Source organism: Daktulosphaira vitifoliae, unplaced genomic scaffold (genome assembly GCF_025091365.1).
Source record: "Daktulosphaira vitifoliae isolate Bord-2020 unplaced genomic scaffold, ASM2509136v1 Scaffold_4, whole genome shotgun sequence".
In the NCBI taxonomy this organism is placed as follows: Eukaryota; Metazoa; Arthropoda; class Insecta; order Hemiptera; family Phylloxeridae; genus Daktulosphaira; species Daktulosphaira vitifoliae.
Genome location: NW_026099575.1, coordinates 14,383,674 through 14,402,052, shown reverse-complemented (window position 1 = coordinate 14,402,052; position 18,379 = coordinate 14,383,674). Strand labels below are relative to the sequence as shown.

The 18,379-nt window shown below is 39.1% G+C and overlaps 1 protein-coding gene across 10 annotated transcripts in view; it reads left to right on the top strand.

Annotated features, from left to right (window-relative positions):
• The first annotated feature begins 489 nt into the window (after positions 1 to 489).
• The window catches only part of LOC126906116 (ephrin type-B receptor 1-B), an 85,771-nt gene continuing 67,881 nt past the window's right edge, over positions 490 to 18,379 (top strand). For 7 of the 10 annotated variants that reach the window (XM_050686413.1, XM_050686412.1, XM_050686410.1 and 4 more), the window contains exon 1: positions 491 to 913. The gene's annotated coding sequence lies outside the window, so the exon portion shown is untranslated. Of the gene's footprint in view, positions 914 to 12,753; positions 12,773 to 17,703; positions 17,888 to 18,379 lie in introns of those variants that run through there. The other 3 variants (XM_050686405.1, XM_050686414.1, XM_050686407.1) reach the window with 3 other exon arrangements.

Sequence of the window (18,379 nt, the reverse complement as noted above, 5' to 3'; positions counted from 1 at the left end):
TGAACGTGGAGAAAAATTAGCCGCTTAAAAAACACATATTTCTATACGGTTCATAGAAATAATAAATTTCAAAAATATATGGAATTGTTTGCCATAAATCAGAAGATACTGTAAATATCGACTTGACTATCAACTATAGTTAAGACAATCCAATTTATTTCAGTCCGCTCCGTCAAAGTTACTGGTGTACGCACGCGCTTAACTCTTTGAATTTTTTCCATAAAACGATTTAGTCCGTACAATGTTTTTCGGATGATGTGATTCGGACACACGCGAAATGTTTTTTTTTTTTATTACTGAAAAAGTATTCAATTTATCAGTGTAATATGGCGAAAAACAAACACGTGCAAAACGCAATGAAATATATATATTTCTAGTGGGGACGTGGGACGGGGTTCACTGCGATGAGTACATGGCGGCGGCGACCCCTCGACCGGTTATCTGGCACCGTTTTCGCAGCGCTGGCTGGACTGACGTCGGCGGCAGCGGCAACAACTGTTCAGTTTAGTTTGGTGTGCCGCCGAGTGAGGTACCGTCGACGTCCCGTACAAACTGCTGCACCGCTGACGTCGAGTGATTTTTGTGCGTTCGACTTCGGCAGCCACAGTGATAACAGTTATAATCGTTTAACGTGTGTTTCTCGACGATAAGTGCGGACAATTCTGTAATTTTTTTACAACGATTTTTACTCCGTTACCCGAGTGTTGTGTTAATAAAGCCGACCGTCGAGCACCGCCGCGTCTAATATAATAATTAAAACAAAACAAAATTAAACCGGTTTTGCGCTTCGTCGCTGACCGCTCGTCAAGTTCTACGAATATAAATAGTTTAGTTTACCTGAATATCGGAGTACAACCAAAAATTAAATCGACGCCCAAAGTCCTGCAGGACTTGCACTTCTATTGGTATTGAGGTAATTTTGAATCACGAGTTAAATATATATATATGTCAAAAAACGGTTTTCCGACAAGAGATAAAAACCCTAAATAAAACAACTGTCGGGTTAGCGAAAGCACCGCCACCTGTTTGGTTTTAATATTTCCATGCCAAAAACCGATTGGGGTGTTTGTGTGTTTTACGATATTCTGTAGCTAATTATTACAGGTCCCTTTTTCATCTCACCCCTTTCCCCATCGGTGCATTTGTGTTGATGAGTTTTCGATGACTGTTTAATGTGTAGCTTTGCACACAACCACCCCCTCTGTCAAATCCTCGACAGATATTAATATGGCGTAATTGACCGAACTCTTGGAATGCATCGAAGTGTTGTTTTCGATTAAAAGTTTTTCGCATTTTGTTTTCTGTTGAAATTTATTGTTATTATTTTTTTGTTTTTCCATTAGCACCACTATCGTGTATTAGACCCGTTTTGCGAAACTTTAAATTATCTGGATCGCGGCGACTCGACATTTCCACGTTCGCTTTGTTAATTAATACAATTAATTCGGCCAATTCACTTGCGTTCATTCCACATTAGTGTATTCGCATCTGTTAAACGCAATAAACTGGACGATTTTCTAAATGTATTTTAATGCCGAATTTTTATACGTGAATTATTTAGGCGCGTCTCGTACTTAAGTGTACTGGCCCAAATGAAATCGTACTAAAATAATTGTTCGCCTTCGTTGGGCACACTTTTCGAAAAATCGTTTACCGGACGACTGCAGCCTTTAATGCACTAGAACTATACCTTAAAAAATAAGGCGCGAGAAAAAAAACGGTTGTCGACTTGTTCCTATTTGGCATCTTATTATTGTACAAATCGAAAGGTGTAAGATAAATTCGGAAAAAACGCAGTGTCGATAAATTAAGACTCATTTCATTACCGGTATTTATTGGCGATGTTCGTTTATTGGTACCCGTTAATTATTTTTTTCATGTTACATAAGTACTAACAAGAGTTTCGATGGGGTAAAATCTATTACTTGAAATATTTCAAACAATTTCGGTTTATTCCCAGCGGTTATTATTGGGCCGTACATAAAACATTATAAACACAGACAGACAGACATTTAACCCATCTCAATAATTATTATTGCCGTCGCGTATACAACATTACAATATGAAAAACCTTCAATACAAACATTCGTAATGTTTTGTGCCATTTATTACATTTTGGATAAACTGCCGCTGGAAACCTGACATCCATTAAACGCAGTGTAAACATTTGAAACAATAACGGCACATCCCAACGAAATTGGATTTTTTTTTTACTCGTGTCAGACGAATTAATTTTATATTAGTCCCCATTGTTAAAGATTTCTTTTTAGTCCGCATATTTCCCTCGTATCGATTGTCACTCGTCATGTATGTGTGTGTTCGTACAGGTAAACAATAGGTAAACGTCAACCGTAGTGGTGGTGGTTTCCACTGTGCAGTGGAAGTATCCGCCTAAAACTCGAGAGTTGTCAATGCGGTTTTTTAAGCGATTTCTAAAACGTTTGTTTTTCTACTATCCACGAAGCGTGGGAATTTCGCAAGCAGTTAATCCACAAAAATGGTTTTATTGGAAATAAAAAATATATGGCGTCTAATTACACCACCTCGAGGCGAATTGGGTTGGAGTAGGCGTTTAATCAAAGCGGCGTTTATGAAATTTATGTGTTTATGCGCCTGCCCATGTGCGTATGGGAATTTAGCATTGGCACATAGGCATCTTCCACGTTGTTTGTAGTATTTGTTTTGCACGCTTACAGAAGGGCTTGGCTATGTGTTTACCGTCAGATTCAACTTGAAATCATAACACGGGTTCGATATTTTCTTGCCCGGTTGTGCCCGACAGTTATTTTTTTACATCGGCCAGTCCGTCGTGTGTAGAACGACGTTTCCAACTCTTTTCGCATCCGGCAGCATATTTTTCGGTGGCCGTCTCGTTTTTATATTGTTCATTACCACCACCGGGCCTCCCGTGAATTGTCATTAATTAACAATCGAAATGTATTTTTAATTTTCTTCCGATTGTGTTTTTTCGTGGTGGAAATGTACTCGGAACTCTCAGTCATTAGCTTCCGTTCTTCGTTGGAAATAACGACAGCCGTGAAACCGAACGAGACATAAAATAACGCAGTCTCATCGTGTGTATGATTTGGTCCCAAGTCATTTCACAGCCGTTCTCTGTCATTGATCGTACGGCCGTTCACTAACGTAGGTGGTACTTACCCCTTTTATCGAATAATTCTATGGGCTGGTGCACGTTATGCGTCCAAAGAGGACTCAGTAGGATGACACGAAAAAAAAAACGAATATCTCTAGTCATTATCGTCTATGTATTTAAGGGTTGTGTCTGTATATTATTAGTAATACAATGGCGTACAAATTACGAACACTATATTCGTTTACTAAAATAGTGTGTGTGCGTCTTTGGTATTGTTCTACTTGGGCGTTCGGCAAACGGAATATGTGGAAGATCTGTCACACACACACACACACACACACACATACTGTCGTCGCGTCTTGCTTCATCGGTTCTCCCGTCGGCAGCCGTATAACGACGTCATTGTACGCCGGCCAGAGTGCGCACCTGCTCGCCGCCCTTGTGGCCAGAGCTCTGTATGCATGCGCCCCCCGTATCCTGTGGTGTTTCTTGACACATCCTATCGCGGTCTGTGTATAATTACTCGGTTTTTCCGATTTCTCCGGGTACGATTCCTGGGACGGTTCACTGGACACGAATAATGTGGACGCCGTCGAGTAGATGCGACGACTTTCCGTTCCGAAACGAAAAAAACCAAAACTGATCCTTTTGAAACGCGCGTCTTTCGAATCCGGTAATTGTAAATCACAATATACCGTCGGAATCCAAAGTGATCGCGGCATCATATTATTGGAACGTCTGCAGGTATTGTTTCCTGCGATTGGCTTTAGTCAGTAATCGCCGGCGGGACAGCGCGAGAAAGGTGACCGAACTATAGGGATGTCGACACGACGGGTAGGACGAGAATTCCACGAGGGCCGGATCCCTTTTACGCGATAAATAATGTATATCCTGCGCGCGTACAAAAGGAAGTCAACACACACACACGTACGTGTGTGTCGAATGTTTCTCCGGGAAAGGCAAACACCGAATTCCTTTTCGATTGTATAAAAATCATATTTATTTCCAATGTTGGCGGCTCTTGCTGTTTTCGGTTCGTCTGAGATTTGCACATATTACCGTAAAACGTCGCCCCGAATATATTGCTGGCCCATTATGATAATCGTCCGGGGAACGGCACGATGATTGCGTCGTGATTGAACAATCGGGATTTGTCGGCCGCGCGGTGAAATCCTCCCCGTCCCAGAACAGTTTTAATGTATGATTTTTCAAAAGCGTATAATCACTGGATCGCATGCGCCGGCGGGGGCGGTTGATGATTTTGGATTTCGCACGTTCACCAATACATGCATCGGTCGAAAGATTAATGGCCGGTACGTTTTCGTTTGTATTTATTAATGATTCGAAGATGATCCGGTGAAAAGACGGCGAGTACGAGACGCGACGTCATGCTGAGGGTTATCCGCGAGGAAGGCGGCGTATACGAGAGTTGCGTATCTCTTCCGGTGCGTACGGTCACGTTGTGATGGCGCGCGTTTACCGTGTGTCGTCCGACGACCAAACTAGAGCGTTGTGTGTCTGTCGATCCAACTTACTACACGGTGTCCAGTTCGTCTTTGTTTGCGGCGTCCAAGAATAATTAACACTTAATCGGTTGTCGGACATTGCGCGTGTAATTGGGCTCTGTGTAAATACAGTTAGGAATTTCGTCCTAATTACACTGCCGACCCCGCGGCGGCGGCCAAAAAGTAGGACGCCGGCGGTGACGGGCGGGCGGTTTTCACACGGCTCGCGGCGGTCACTGGAATTCCTCGGGTGATAAATCATACTGTTGATGACGACTGGGTCACCGTCGCGGGGACGTGCCGTGTGGGTCGACTAGTGTTTTCCGAATTAAAAGAAAACACAATCGGTGTGCGCGTCGCACTGTTTTTTCCGACATCGCAATTCCGTTTTTTTTTTATAAAATGATAATTCACACCTTTTCGTCGGTCGTCTCGATTCGAGGCGTTATAACTTATGAACAAACAAAATACACTCGAAAGAAACGTGCAGTCGAATGAATGAATTCCTCGCCATTTCCCTGATGACTTTTTCTCGTAAAATATTAAAAAAAAAAAAAAGCACTCGAATTTTCGCTTAATGACACGATTCGAATTTGTATTCCAATGGATGGCGAACAAACTATTCGACTCGCTGCTACAGCCATGAAAAATATGTGATGTTTTCCGTCTACGCAATATTTTAGTTTTTCCGTCGAAGCTCAGCTTTTTCTTTGTCCGCCATAAGGTTTTTCTTGGCCGGTAATGCAATTTATATTTTTTAGAAACCGTCGGTTGGCCGTTGAAACGGAATTCGCTCAATAGCTCGTTTTCGTAGATGAGGTTCAAATTAAATTTGTTGTCTTTGCTCGACTGTGCGGGAAAATAGAATACCAAATGGGAAACGCGCTGTGCTCCGAACTGTCGGCGTGCCAATAAATCTCGTAATAAATCGATAACGATTTTTGAAATAAAGTTTTTTATTTTTTAATGTCTTGTAAAAACAACGGCGACCGACCGCCGTTATTGTGTGGCTGCTTTGCCCCCGAGCGGTGTTTTGGACCTACGCGCCGAATAAACGAAAACTTTTTCGGTGTACGTTGTTTACATTGTGTACTCGGTATTATCTTCGGGCGCAATCGCTTTAGAAATTAATTAAAACAAATACGTGTTCGTTATTAAGAATAAAATACGTATTCTGTGGGTATTTTTAATTACACCAGAACAAACATCCGTCGCCGTGTCCGAGTGTTCGTCCCACATAGCGAAATCGGCCGGTTTGTTTCCATCGTGTAGCTGATATTTGTTTGTGTTTTTTTTACCGCTCCGTTAAATGATAAATTATTAAACGACTTCAATTAATGAAATTCGGTAATATCAGAGCGAGTGTCGAGAGGTTCCTCTTACGGACGCCGTACACATAAATTATTACACTGGAAAAATTCGTCCGACCAATTTCTCTTTACATCTCTTGGGCGGAAAACCGACTGGATGCCAATGACAAACAACATTGGGCGTACACCATAATAATAGTTTATAATTAACTGAACAAATAAAAGAGACCGGCGGTTTTCTATATTAACCGACACGTTTTACTCATGTCGACGATAATTACCACTTTGGTCGGTGCAAAAATTGATTTTTTATTATTTTTCGCATCTTCCGTCTCCGACAACAGTCGCTCGTCAATGTGAAATTATCCTTTTCAATTTTCCGACGGTAATGGTTTTGCGAGACGTTTTCGCGTTTATTCATTTATTAAACGGACGATTATTTTAAAAGCTTTTTAGTTTTTTATTTCTGAACGTTCGTTGTTATGCGCGCCCGTGTAAATTATTAACATTATACGTTTCTACAATGTAGAAAATAATACGAGTATACTTAATTTTGGTAATGCCGCGACAAGTACGTAAATTAAGCAGTGTCAAGTGATTTATTTGCACCCGACTGTCTTGAATATGTTATTTCTCGGTTTATCCGTTTTATTTTTTATATATTCTATTCCGCCGTAACAACCTCCAGAAATAATGAATAATGGACCATTATAAAATATAATTGACTACGGAATTTAAATTGTCATGACAATACATATATTGTTCTCATTTTTACGAGCTGCCCGTAAGAGGAGGGATGAAATGACCCTTGGGTGATAAAATTAAGTAATAACATCATCAGACTGTTATTATTTTTATTATTATTCTGTTTAGAAATGCCGATAATTCATGCGCCGTAATTGGCTTGACCGTTGAACATCACTGCGAGCACTTGAAGAGTATTTTAAATATATGCGCCTTTATTACCATTATTATTATTATTATTATTATTATTATTCAGTGCTTACACGGTAATATATGAAATCGACCGAGGTGCTCACGATCACGGTCAATATTTGATATGAAATATATTACCCTTCACAAAGCCAGGTGGATCGTCTATTAATCATACTTAAATATGCCGTCTCTGCGTATGGCCTCGTAATATGTTGTTGTCTCCGAATAACTTGGTGTTTGTGTACACCGTTGTAAAATTATTTTTATTTCCTCCCCATTTGCATGCGTGTAAAACGACAGCGGAGCGCACCGACCGTCGTCGTCTCTACTCACGAGGAGCCCGATAAAAGAATCCATCTCTCCGTTGCTCCTACAAAAACCTATTGGCTTATTCTTCCCTTTAACTGCACAATAGAGTCCGGGCTACGAACTGGTAAACAACCGGTGACCGATACAGGGGAAATTGCGCCTACCCCTCAATAGCTCCGTTGGCATACGTGTGTATTATAATTGGCAGGCAATTCTACCGCAGCCGCCATTCTCCGTCACCGTCGCCTTGTTTTTTTATTCTTTTTCACTGTCAACCGCTCAGAAACAATGGCCGCTCACTTTTATACGCGCGCTTGGGGTGTGTTTGTACTTGGCAAAAAAAAAAAAAAAAAATTAAAAGGGCTAGACGAGTTTTAGACGACGTAGTGTCGCATAATAAGCAGAACACAAAACGCTGTCAGCCTACGAGGAGGGTAATCTGATACGATGACGGGTTTGCCTCTCCGCCGTCGCCGAGATATTCAATTACCGCCGCCCCCACCGCATCTAGGTGAGCAATGTGCAAGTAAAAATCAAGAAAATAAAAATATTTTTATTCGCTATTACGGTGTAGGAAAATTAACGGATATAGACCATACAAATAATTTGGCTTTGTCATCAGCTTTGGTCCCATCGTCGGTCGTCATCTCACTGCACAGCTGCGTCGCCACCACCCCCGTGCCAAACGAACCGCAGCGGACTGACAATCGGTTAAATTAACGAATTTCGGGGGAAATGTTTTGCGCGTGTGGATGTTAAAATCTGACTTGAGTACACAACAGACGGTCCTGAAGTTGTGCATTAGCAGCCCGCATACGAACCGATTTAAATATTTGACGATTTCCATTTTCTGAAACGTGTACAATTGTCTGCCGGTCTAACAATAAACGAACTATGAAATATTATTTTCACAAAAAAAAAATAATCAAACATTACACGGGCATCAGCTTGTTTGGTTACTTTGCGATGATATTACTCGCAGCGTTTTGATTTGCGACCAATAAGTTTTTAGATGAACGTTTTGTTTTTTTAGTTAGTTTAGTTTTGGACATTTATGTTTTAGAAATACCCTTCGCAATAAAGTAAATAAAAATAGCTGAACTCTTCTTAATAGTGCGTGGGCTTCAAAAAAATAAATAAATATTGTCTCATACAAATATGTCTGGAAAGTATAGACTTTAAAGAACATTTTAAATTTGTTAGAATCGACTTTACCACAATAAAATTTACGACGAGGTAAAAACGGATGGAAAATCATTTCGAAACGATATTGAAATGTTTGTTTTGTTTTTATTTATGCAAATAGGGAGGCTTTATTTGTTTTGTTTCTTAATTTAGAGAGGTTTTGTGGAAAACGGCAGCGGTGGGAAGAAACGTCTAAAAAAAGATACGTGTTTCGGCGAACGGCTTAATAAATCTTTATTTGTCGTTCAATTAAACGTTTCTAAGAATATTTTTAATTTAATTACTAAAAGTTATTTTTTAATTTTATTAATTGAAAAGTATTGATTTTGTCGAGTTGGATATTATACTTACAAATACCGTGTTTGATTACAGACACAGAAGTTTGTCATGGTTCACTTAACTGTTGCGCGATTGTAGTAATATTTTAAATTTGAATTTTGCGTTCTCGAGGCAAGTTGAAATGTAAGTATTGTACACCGAAGATATCCCAAGTTAAAATAAATAGGTTACAATCGTTCGGGTTTAGTAGTGATGCATTATTTTTGGATGTATAACGATCAATTTTACAGACAAAAAACGGTTTGAATGAGAAGCGCTCAGGCCTATACTTGCTGCTATTGCATGAATGATAATGAGAAGAAAGTAAAATTGATTTTTCAAGTCTATTATAATATAATACTCGACAGTTGCACAACTGAAATGGCCAAGTCACGACTCCTCCGCCTGTACAACGTTACACTGGTACACTTCACATGGGTTTATATTATAAGTAGACAAACACAACACTATAATGCAATATCAACGGCCTCGCGTTCAATTCTTTATCTTTAGATAGATTTGCAATTTTCTCTACTTTATATTATTCTTCTGCGTTACGTACATTTTATAGAAAACTAACTGACCATAATTCATTGGGGTTGCCAACGTCTGTCGGGTTACCGAAGTTTGGGTATTAAAAAAAAAAAAAGTGAAGGAATAAAAAGAGAAGAAACGTCTTTTTGGTGAGAAGCGTGGAAAAATCGACTTTTCCCGGATTATCCTGCATCGCTCCTACCCCACAGGAGCAATAAAAACCCCCAAAGTCGACGGCAAGCTGGCCTATAATATATACTACAGAGTGTTTGCAAAAACAAGGTAAAGGTCTGCCGTAGTAGCGAGTTAACAGCGTTATAAATCGCTTCCTACCATCCCCTTCCCCTATTCATTTGCGTACGCGGCATCATCCCCAGCCTCGAGGTTTAATATCGTTTTCCCTACTCACTTCACATCCGTCACGGTTAATCGCGTGGGGTCTCCTCTTGTTGTAATTAATTATCCTTATTTATGAAACCGATGAATTTTAGGTGTTTAATTTCAAAGAGCATTGTGACTGCCCGTTTATCTAACAACTGACTACTAAAACTAGAAAGTCCTATTAAAAAAAAAAAATCACGTTTGGAAAAAAAAAAAAATAAGGATAGAGAATTTAAAAAATGTTCTCCCTGGGAAAACATTTGAGTTTTGGCTATTTTTTTAACTTCGGGCGTGTAATTTTGTTTTTGCATTTCGTAGAGACCTTGTGGTGTGTCACATATTTATTATATGGGATGCGAAGGGGTCCTTAGTGGTCTGGGTCACCACTAAAAGAGACCCTACGTAATAGGTCTGTGTTTGTTTAGACACTAATCGATGTTTGGTGTTTTTTCGCGTGCCACATGCCTCTTTCACTTGACGAAACACATGGTTTTCTCAAAAATCGAGGTTACATTTTGTTTTGCCGGGCTAATGTAATTATTTAGATACTTTAAGGGGGTTACTTATAGAATACATTAAGAGATTGTTAGTAATGAAGTTTGACGCTGTAAAACAACAAACACTGAGAAATAGCGGAAGTCAAAGCGTTTTCTGGTAGTTAAAATTAAATGTTTCATTGCTTGGGTTCACTTAAACGATGTGAACGAAAATTGTTTTCTACTAAAAAAATAGTGTACAATTAACCTTATTGTATTATGTTTAACTGTACCGCGTTACATTTATTATCATTTATTACATTTATTATCATTCTTCTGGTGATACACGTCATGACCTCCAACGTAATATCGATTTTTTATTTTAATGTAATGATTTCTCTGAACTTGGTGTTAATATTTCGTATTTATTTTTTTTTTGCCGTCATACGATCAAAGGAAATGCTGAAATTCATCTTTTACAGAAGTATCGGACTACAATACAAACGATTATGTTTACTGCGAATTAGTCAGGGAAAAATGTAATTATTGTCAACAGTGTTGTGCAAATATTTTTTGTCGCAGACAACACACACACACAGACATTTGCGCACAATAAACGAAAAAAGACCGGTTGAAAATATTTATTATAATAATATGTTTTAAACGCACAATATGTGCGTGTAACGGCCAGCGGTTTTTTCTTTATCTTGTCCACGTCTAACTCGAAATGTATTTGTGTGTATGTATATGTGTAACATGGCTGCAAAGAATAACATTATCGTTGCCGTTCGGTGACTTTGACAAATTACTTATTACAAAAAGAACCGAAGAAGAAAAAAAAAACGCTTCCTACGCCGGATTAACTCTTCTGGGTACTTAAAATTATAGAAATATATATGTGAGTGTGTATGAAGTTTCTTATTTCATCTTGGAGGGACGTCAATGTGAGGAAAATGAGACATATCATACTGAAAGTCTCACGAGTTGCCTTTTTTTTTTTTTTATAAACATACAGCTATGAATTTTATGTTATCGCCCACCTGATTGTTGTTTTTTTTACTGAATTATATTTATTTGAGACTCCATTGACACACGAGTATTTGATTATCTACTCTATAATTTTTACATTAGATTTGTCCAAGCATTTTTTTTTTCTACCTTTATGTGACACTTAAAAAAAATATATATCTCAAGTCTTTCTAGTTACTTTGAAGTTTATTTTTATGCCCACAAAAGAAAAAAACTAATCAATTTCGGTAACGCGGTGAGTGCTTTACCTTCTCCACCGATCTTAAGTATACATCTTATAACCACTTTCAATGACAAAAAAATCAATGCGTTTGACCTGAGATCTTACCTAAAGTTTCTCTAAAACTGTTTTCTTAATATTTTTAATCGCAAACTTGACAAACTGGAGTTTTTAAAATACAGTTTAGTCTTGTGATTAAAAAGCAAAACGAGGACTAAAGAAAATTTGTCATGACGTTTGTCAGCCCTCTAGGGTATTAAGGCGAATTAAAAAGTTTTTATGCTTATTGTCTAAACAAATTCGTTAATACTTCGCTTTCGGTATTATTTTTGTAATATCTTTTCTCTGGCTGTTAATAACCACAACGTTTTTTAAAAATGATTTGCTCGTTTTTTATGTGCTACATAAATACATGCAAATTTAGAAATGCCGTCTTTGCCGTATAAAGCTTGTGCAGTGTAATTATTCATATACTCTAAAAACAAGCAGCTACGAGTAGTTAAGTACTACTCTACAATAATACATGCAAAACCTTTTCATAAACAATATCGACAGAAATTCATCAATGGGGTCATCGTCTTATCTCCCTCTCGATTTTATGTAAATTGAGCTGAAATAGGAAATCTCAAAGGACTATAAAAAATATGGCATATTTATTGTGCGTTATTTTACCGTGTCATACTAAACACAGATATGATCTCAATAACTCATCGGCTCTTCAATAGACTCCCTAAAACTAAATGATTGACGAGATATGTAAATCTCAAGATAAATGATCTACTTTCGGGACAAACATTTTTATTCATATTGCTATTGTTCAGAGAAGTTCAACGACATTTTGATTTGTTTCCTTTAATTTCAATATTTTCATGCAAATGTAAATAGTTCAAAAGATGTAATGTATTTGTTTTTAACGTATTATGTACATTATAATTTTTTTATGGAAATAATTAACAACTGTGTTTTATATTTATTGTACTGTACGCTATTATTATTTGATCTAACAATTAATTCTATTTATACAACACAGTAAGTTATACAATATTATCCCTATATTATAATATTTATACCACATGTACGTATTGAACTAGTTTAAAAACGTCAAATGCTAATTATTTTAGAATTTAAAATACAGTATTAATTACCATACGGTTGTTAATAGTGTCGTTGCAACGAAAAATAATTGAACTATTAACACTTTGTTATTATAATTTCAACTATCAACAACTCAAAGGTCAAATAACAAACTTCGATCGGTCTATGGTGTTGTTTCATCGATTTCGAGTAGTTTTTTCGTGTTTTCCACATTTTTTGTGTTCGTCCGTGTGGGCTTTAGGAATTCGTTGGTCCGAACAGCTGTAGATTTTAATGGCCGTCTCGTGGGTTAAGAATTATTTAACTGTCCTCGTTGTCAAACGAGACGTAATTTTGTGCAAACGACAAGATTGATTTGATTAAATATCACTGGAAGTAAGGTAAATTTCCATAAAAAAAAAAAACGCAACTCTTTCTTACACGGACAGATTCATGTGTATGGATTATAGTTCCATATAAGTCTTCGTTATTATTATACCCGTTATGACCACAGTAGACAAACCGGGTGGACAGTTGTCCCGACCATTTTCGGATCGATCCATTAATTTATTACCGTCGCCGGTTTTTAATTCGATGCGGTTTTTCGGATGTGTCCCGACGACGTCGCCGTTTCCTATAAATCAATGTGCGAATGGATCGAACACGTACTACATATGATCCGTAATGATTATACACCGACTTGTATGTGTACGTCGCGTCAGTCGGTTGTCCAATAAAACGTTACAACCGTCACTTTATACTGTCCTATCGCTTATCTGCTGGTGCACAACTACAATAGATATTACGATTTTTGTGAGCGTTCGTCGTCCGCACAAAACAAACACACTCGAAGATTAATGTGGGCGGCGGCGGCGGCGGCGGCGGTCTTTTTGAACGACGTTACAGTGTCATTTACTGTAACAATAACAGTAATAATAATAATTATGTGCGTGTACGGGTTTTTTATCCGATATCAATTTTTTCGATAAGGACGCGCATTATACGATGTTTTCCACACCGGCGGTACCTAGACACGCTACGGTTTAGGTGGACGCATGATTTCCACGACCCCGAAAAAACATAACCCCACGTCAGTATTTTAATTTTTTTGTTTGTGTTGCGAGTCGCGATAACACGGAGATAACAGACGTCCCCTAGGCCTCTAGTTTCTCCCCGTGGATTTCGACGTTTTATTATTTTTCGACAACAACCTTTTGTATTCTCTTACACCGCGTCGGCAGCTCTCCAATTACAAACAGAGACTCGGAATTATGCAGATTTTCAAATTGAAATCATACCTACGCCATCCCGGGAAACCATGTTTGACTCTAATTTCAATATCACGATATACCTTGCGGCTATCAACATCATTTTTATCGCGTCACAGCCCTTTCTGCAAACTTTTGGAATTAAAACCATATTTACGTACGCACTAACCGCGATGATTCTATTAAAACTATCGATTGCGCTGTTACTAAATTTCACTCGGCGCACTCGCAAATTCAGTCGGTAATAAACTCAAAAATAGTGTAATTAGAAGTTTGGACCGGGTAAGGGTTTATTACTTCTCTCCGTTGTTCGTTAATAAGGCCGCAATTCAGCTCGTGAGTTATGGTGACAATAAATACCAGCCGTTGTTCGTTGGTTGAAAAACGGGTACGTGTGCCCTGCTGCTGCTGTTGTGCAATACCGTGTGCACACCTGTCCCCTACGGCTAATTCCCGAAAATTTTCCGACCGGTTGACGCGCACACAAAGCCGAGCCGGGTGAACGGTGACAAATGATGTGTCGTCCTCGATTTGTTGTCATCGGAGCCCCGTGAAAACATGAAATTGTGTTATTCTAAAAGCCCAGCATAGATGGAGGAGGATAAAAAAAAAACGCGACTCGGAGTATATTACATACGTTTATTGGCAGTGTGATCGCGATCGCTTTATCGGAGATGATAAATCGATCGCGGGCACCTTTTGCCGCCGCGTCCTGGAGGTGGTCGGCTGCCGAGAAAAGCCGACGAGTTCAGTGCCCAAGCACCTAATACACAAGAGAACGGCTGGTGGTGGACTGTAAACAAAAAACGGCCGCCGATTCGTATCTGTTGTATTTTGACTCGCGCGCGACGCACAACAATAACGATTACACGGTATCCGGTTACGTCCGCGATTTTCGTCGTTGATAACCGTCGTCGGCTGTTTTATGTATTTTTCGTTGCATTCCTCGTGCCCTGCCCAAGAGGTTTCCGATATCAGTTCTCAACGTTATTTGCACAGTATTACTTTACAGCCATCAAATTACTCGAGATCGGAACAACCGCCTTTTGCTTTGCCGTCCGCGTTTGCTCGTCAAAAAACGTTTGCGTTGGTTTTCCATTAACGTTCTTTTTAATCACTCGACCGCGTAAGAAACTGTTACGCGCAGTTCAAGTAGACCGTTGTAGTGGTCGACCTGTGCGACGTTTGCACTCGACACTTTGTGTAGTTCCTTCGGGTTATGTAAAAAAATGTAATAACGGTGTCGAAACCAAATATTTCAGTGAGTATGAACGGTTGCTAAACAATTTCCGTATCGTTTTCACACAAACAAGAGCAGTGTGTGAACATCATTCGAACATATCGTGACCGCGATGATTGCAAAAAATAACATGTCCGCTTCAGAACGCCTTATTTGTTTAGAATTATATCTACGAGACCTTAATACTTTTTTTATTATATAGATCGGTCACTCATGGCGAGTGTTAACAAAAAATAGAATGACCAAATTTTTCGAAATAGTTTTTTTTATCATGCGGGACGTTATTTTTTTTCCCCTTTAATTGGCCGTGCTTAATTAACTGGCACTGTATTTACATTGACATCGTAACACAAATGTGACCTGAATAATTTTTTAATAATGTATTCTGTTTCGATATTTAAGTGTGGTCGCCGTACGCATTTCTGTTCTAGAACCGTTAGCTTTGCATTTTTTCTCATTTCGTTTTCTATAATATTATGAATCATGATTTTCGCGTTTAGACGTGTGTCATCTTCGGCTTATCGCCAACACTTTGGACTGTTATCTAAACGCGGCTCTTGAATTGTAATCCGAGTACGCGATAGCCGACAAATGTTCTGACACTCGAGTTGTCTCGAATTTTTTGCTGTCGACTACGCTGTGCGCGTTTATTATTATCAACATTTCTGAATCGATTTTTTATACAAACATTTTTGGCTCGCGAACCGGAATATTGTAACGTACAATCAATGCGAACAACGACTACTGGAATTCCTTTAAATCGATGTTTATAAACGGCTTTTGTCGCCTCAGTTACTTTTTCCACGGGCCGCGTAAATCCGACGAATATATTTCTTTTGAAAAAAAATCAATGTGATTTTCCGCGGTCACCGCACGTACAAATATATTGTACAAATTATTCCAAACGACCGACTGTAAGTCTCGAACACAATGGCCGCCAACAATGTACACGTTCAGGCGCACAGGATGTTATTTGGGTGTAATTGTCGGCTCTTTGACACCGCGCGCCTTTTGCAACGCGCACGTCTCAATGTGTATCGGCCCCGGTGTGTGTGTCGTTATTGTGTGTACATACTTTCAGGTGTGCTAATCCGCGTGTTTGGATTCCGCGACCGTATTGCCGTGAAATTTCCTGCTCTCATTGTATCCCAACACCTCCGCGAGCACATCACACCTCCCCCGACCGATACATATAATGACGGGTATTTAGGCCTTATTACACCCGCCGCCCTTCCCCCCCCCGCTCGTTACCGTGTTCGCGACACCTCCGCGGCATTGTCACGTATGCGCAGCTGTTGTGTATCGCATGACAATTGTTTGCGCCGCATGCCGAAAAAACGACCATAAATTACCCGCCGCCGTCGGCCTGATAAGGAGCTTTCGGCTGGAGGGGGTTAGTAGTTGATAAATTGCGGTTACTCGACGGGGATTTTTGCCCAAGTCGAGATAAAAAAATGTACACGCATATATATATATAAGGAGAGAACCCGCGGCAGCGACGGTCGCGTCATTTGAATAAAGAGCGATAAATTGACATCGCGTGCGTCCGGAGAAGTGAACGTTGCCCCGAGTCTTTGAAACTCTCTCCTTCTTTTGCGATAAATCGTTGTCTTGCGTGAAAACTCGGTGAGAAATGGTCCTGATAGGGGAGTCGAGGGAGGGTACGGCGGCTATTGGAGAATATGTCCGCTATCTGTTTACGGCCGTCGCAAGTCCCGTTACGCGAGTGTAGAAATATTGTGGACGAATTTTTTCGAAAAGTACCGTAATTGACGTCCATTTGGTAGATTAAAAACGACGACCGTTTTTGTTTGCCCACCGCGGCCGTATACGCGCCCCTTAAAAAACCGTTTGTAAATGTTCGCTAAGGACTCTAATCGAGCGCTGTATAAACGTATAGGATTTCGTCCATTACGATAATGTGCGTGAATATTTTTGCACTGTACTCGCTTGTTTCCATTCTGACGGTAACCTTTGCATGTCGCCGCGTCTGGTATAATTACCGCGGGCTTTGTGATTTTTTTAATTATTAAATCTTGTCGACGCGAACAAATACACCGTAGACGCGATTTGTCCGTTTTCCAGGTATTCTACATACCTGTGACTACCGTGTGGTGTAATAATAAACCACCGCGGTGGTTTTCGGAACGAGAATTTTGTGATTCCGACCAGTAAAAACGCACTCGCTCCTCCTCACTTGCTGACGATGTCGAGTCCGGTGAACTGAAAACGAGCAGTGAGAAATTAATATCTAATTATTGTGCTGACAGATACCTCGGCGCATTGTTCTGGCTAAACGCCCATTAAGCCGTTTTTTTTTACCGAATGTAATCCTCTCAAATGTCTACTACTTGGAACTTAACCGTGAAGAACGGGGCGCGACGGTGACCGTTGATTTATTGTTATTGTTCTTTGAGATTTCGTTTTTTTAATTTGTTCGTTCCAGTATGATTTTTACTAAAATAACGGTTCGCACAAGGCACTGCTTGGTGTTAATAGTTTATTGGAGTAAAGCCTTAAAGTAATAAACAGGATCACTGTTCTTCGATTGTCACTTGATAATAGTATAACGTGCAGGCCGTTGTAGAGCCTGTTGAGCTGGTGACAAAATGAGACGTTTTTGTTGAGATCTGGAATTAAGAAAAACGAGATTAACTGTAAGCTGAGCAGGACAGGGAAAGGGTATCATACAAACGTGTCGCATTCCTTTATTATTATTTTACGACTGTCACGATTACTCAAAAACCTTTTGTGTTGTATTTATGTATAATGTACACATGATGTGAAATTCACTTAAAAACTTTATTTTACATTTATTTTTCAGGTAAGTCAGCCGTTACGAATTAAGTTGTACAAGAAAAAGACAATCCGTAAACGCATCAACTAAACGGCACACGAGTAATTTGAAATAAATTAAAAACTATCCAATTAAAACAATGTATTTGTCATCGGCGAACCGATTGGTATTATGTGAATATTTTTCCAAATAACTTGAGGACGTATTTCTGGTAAGCTGCGTGTTTTATGTTTAAAAGTGTTTAATTGCCTAATTACGTGCGTGTGGCGTTGCAATGGTAGTTTTCATCAGATTAAGAAGCGAACACCGTGTTTTTTTTTTTTCTATAAAACATTCCTCCGAAGCATTGCCGTGTAACCACTGCAGCCGCTTAATTCTTCTCTGATCAAACGTGTACTCGGACCAACAGAAAAAAAACCTTTCCTAAAAGTGTTGATACTCTATTCCTTTATACTTCATTATTGTCTTTGTCAATCGAGATTTTTTTAGTCGTTCCTCTTAATTCCTCGGGCAGTATTTAGTAAGTAATTGATTATACATTCTTTTTTTTTTTTTTTCACATTTTTATTCAATACTTTTCGTTCATACAATAAGCTGAAATGTACGACTTCGGGCTGCTTCATAGGTATGAAATGCGCTTTAAAAAATCAATTTATTTCAATTTTAAATCTAATAGAAAAAAAAGTGCAGAAATTTACATAAT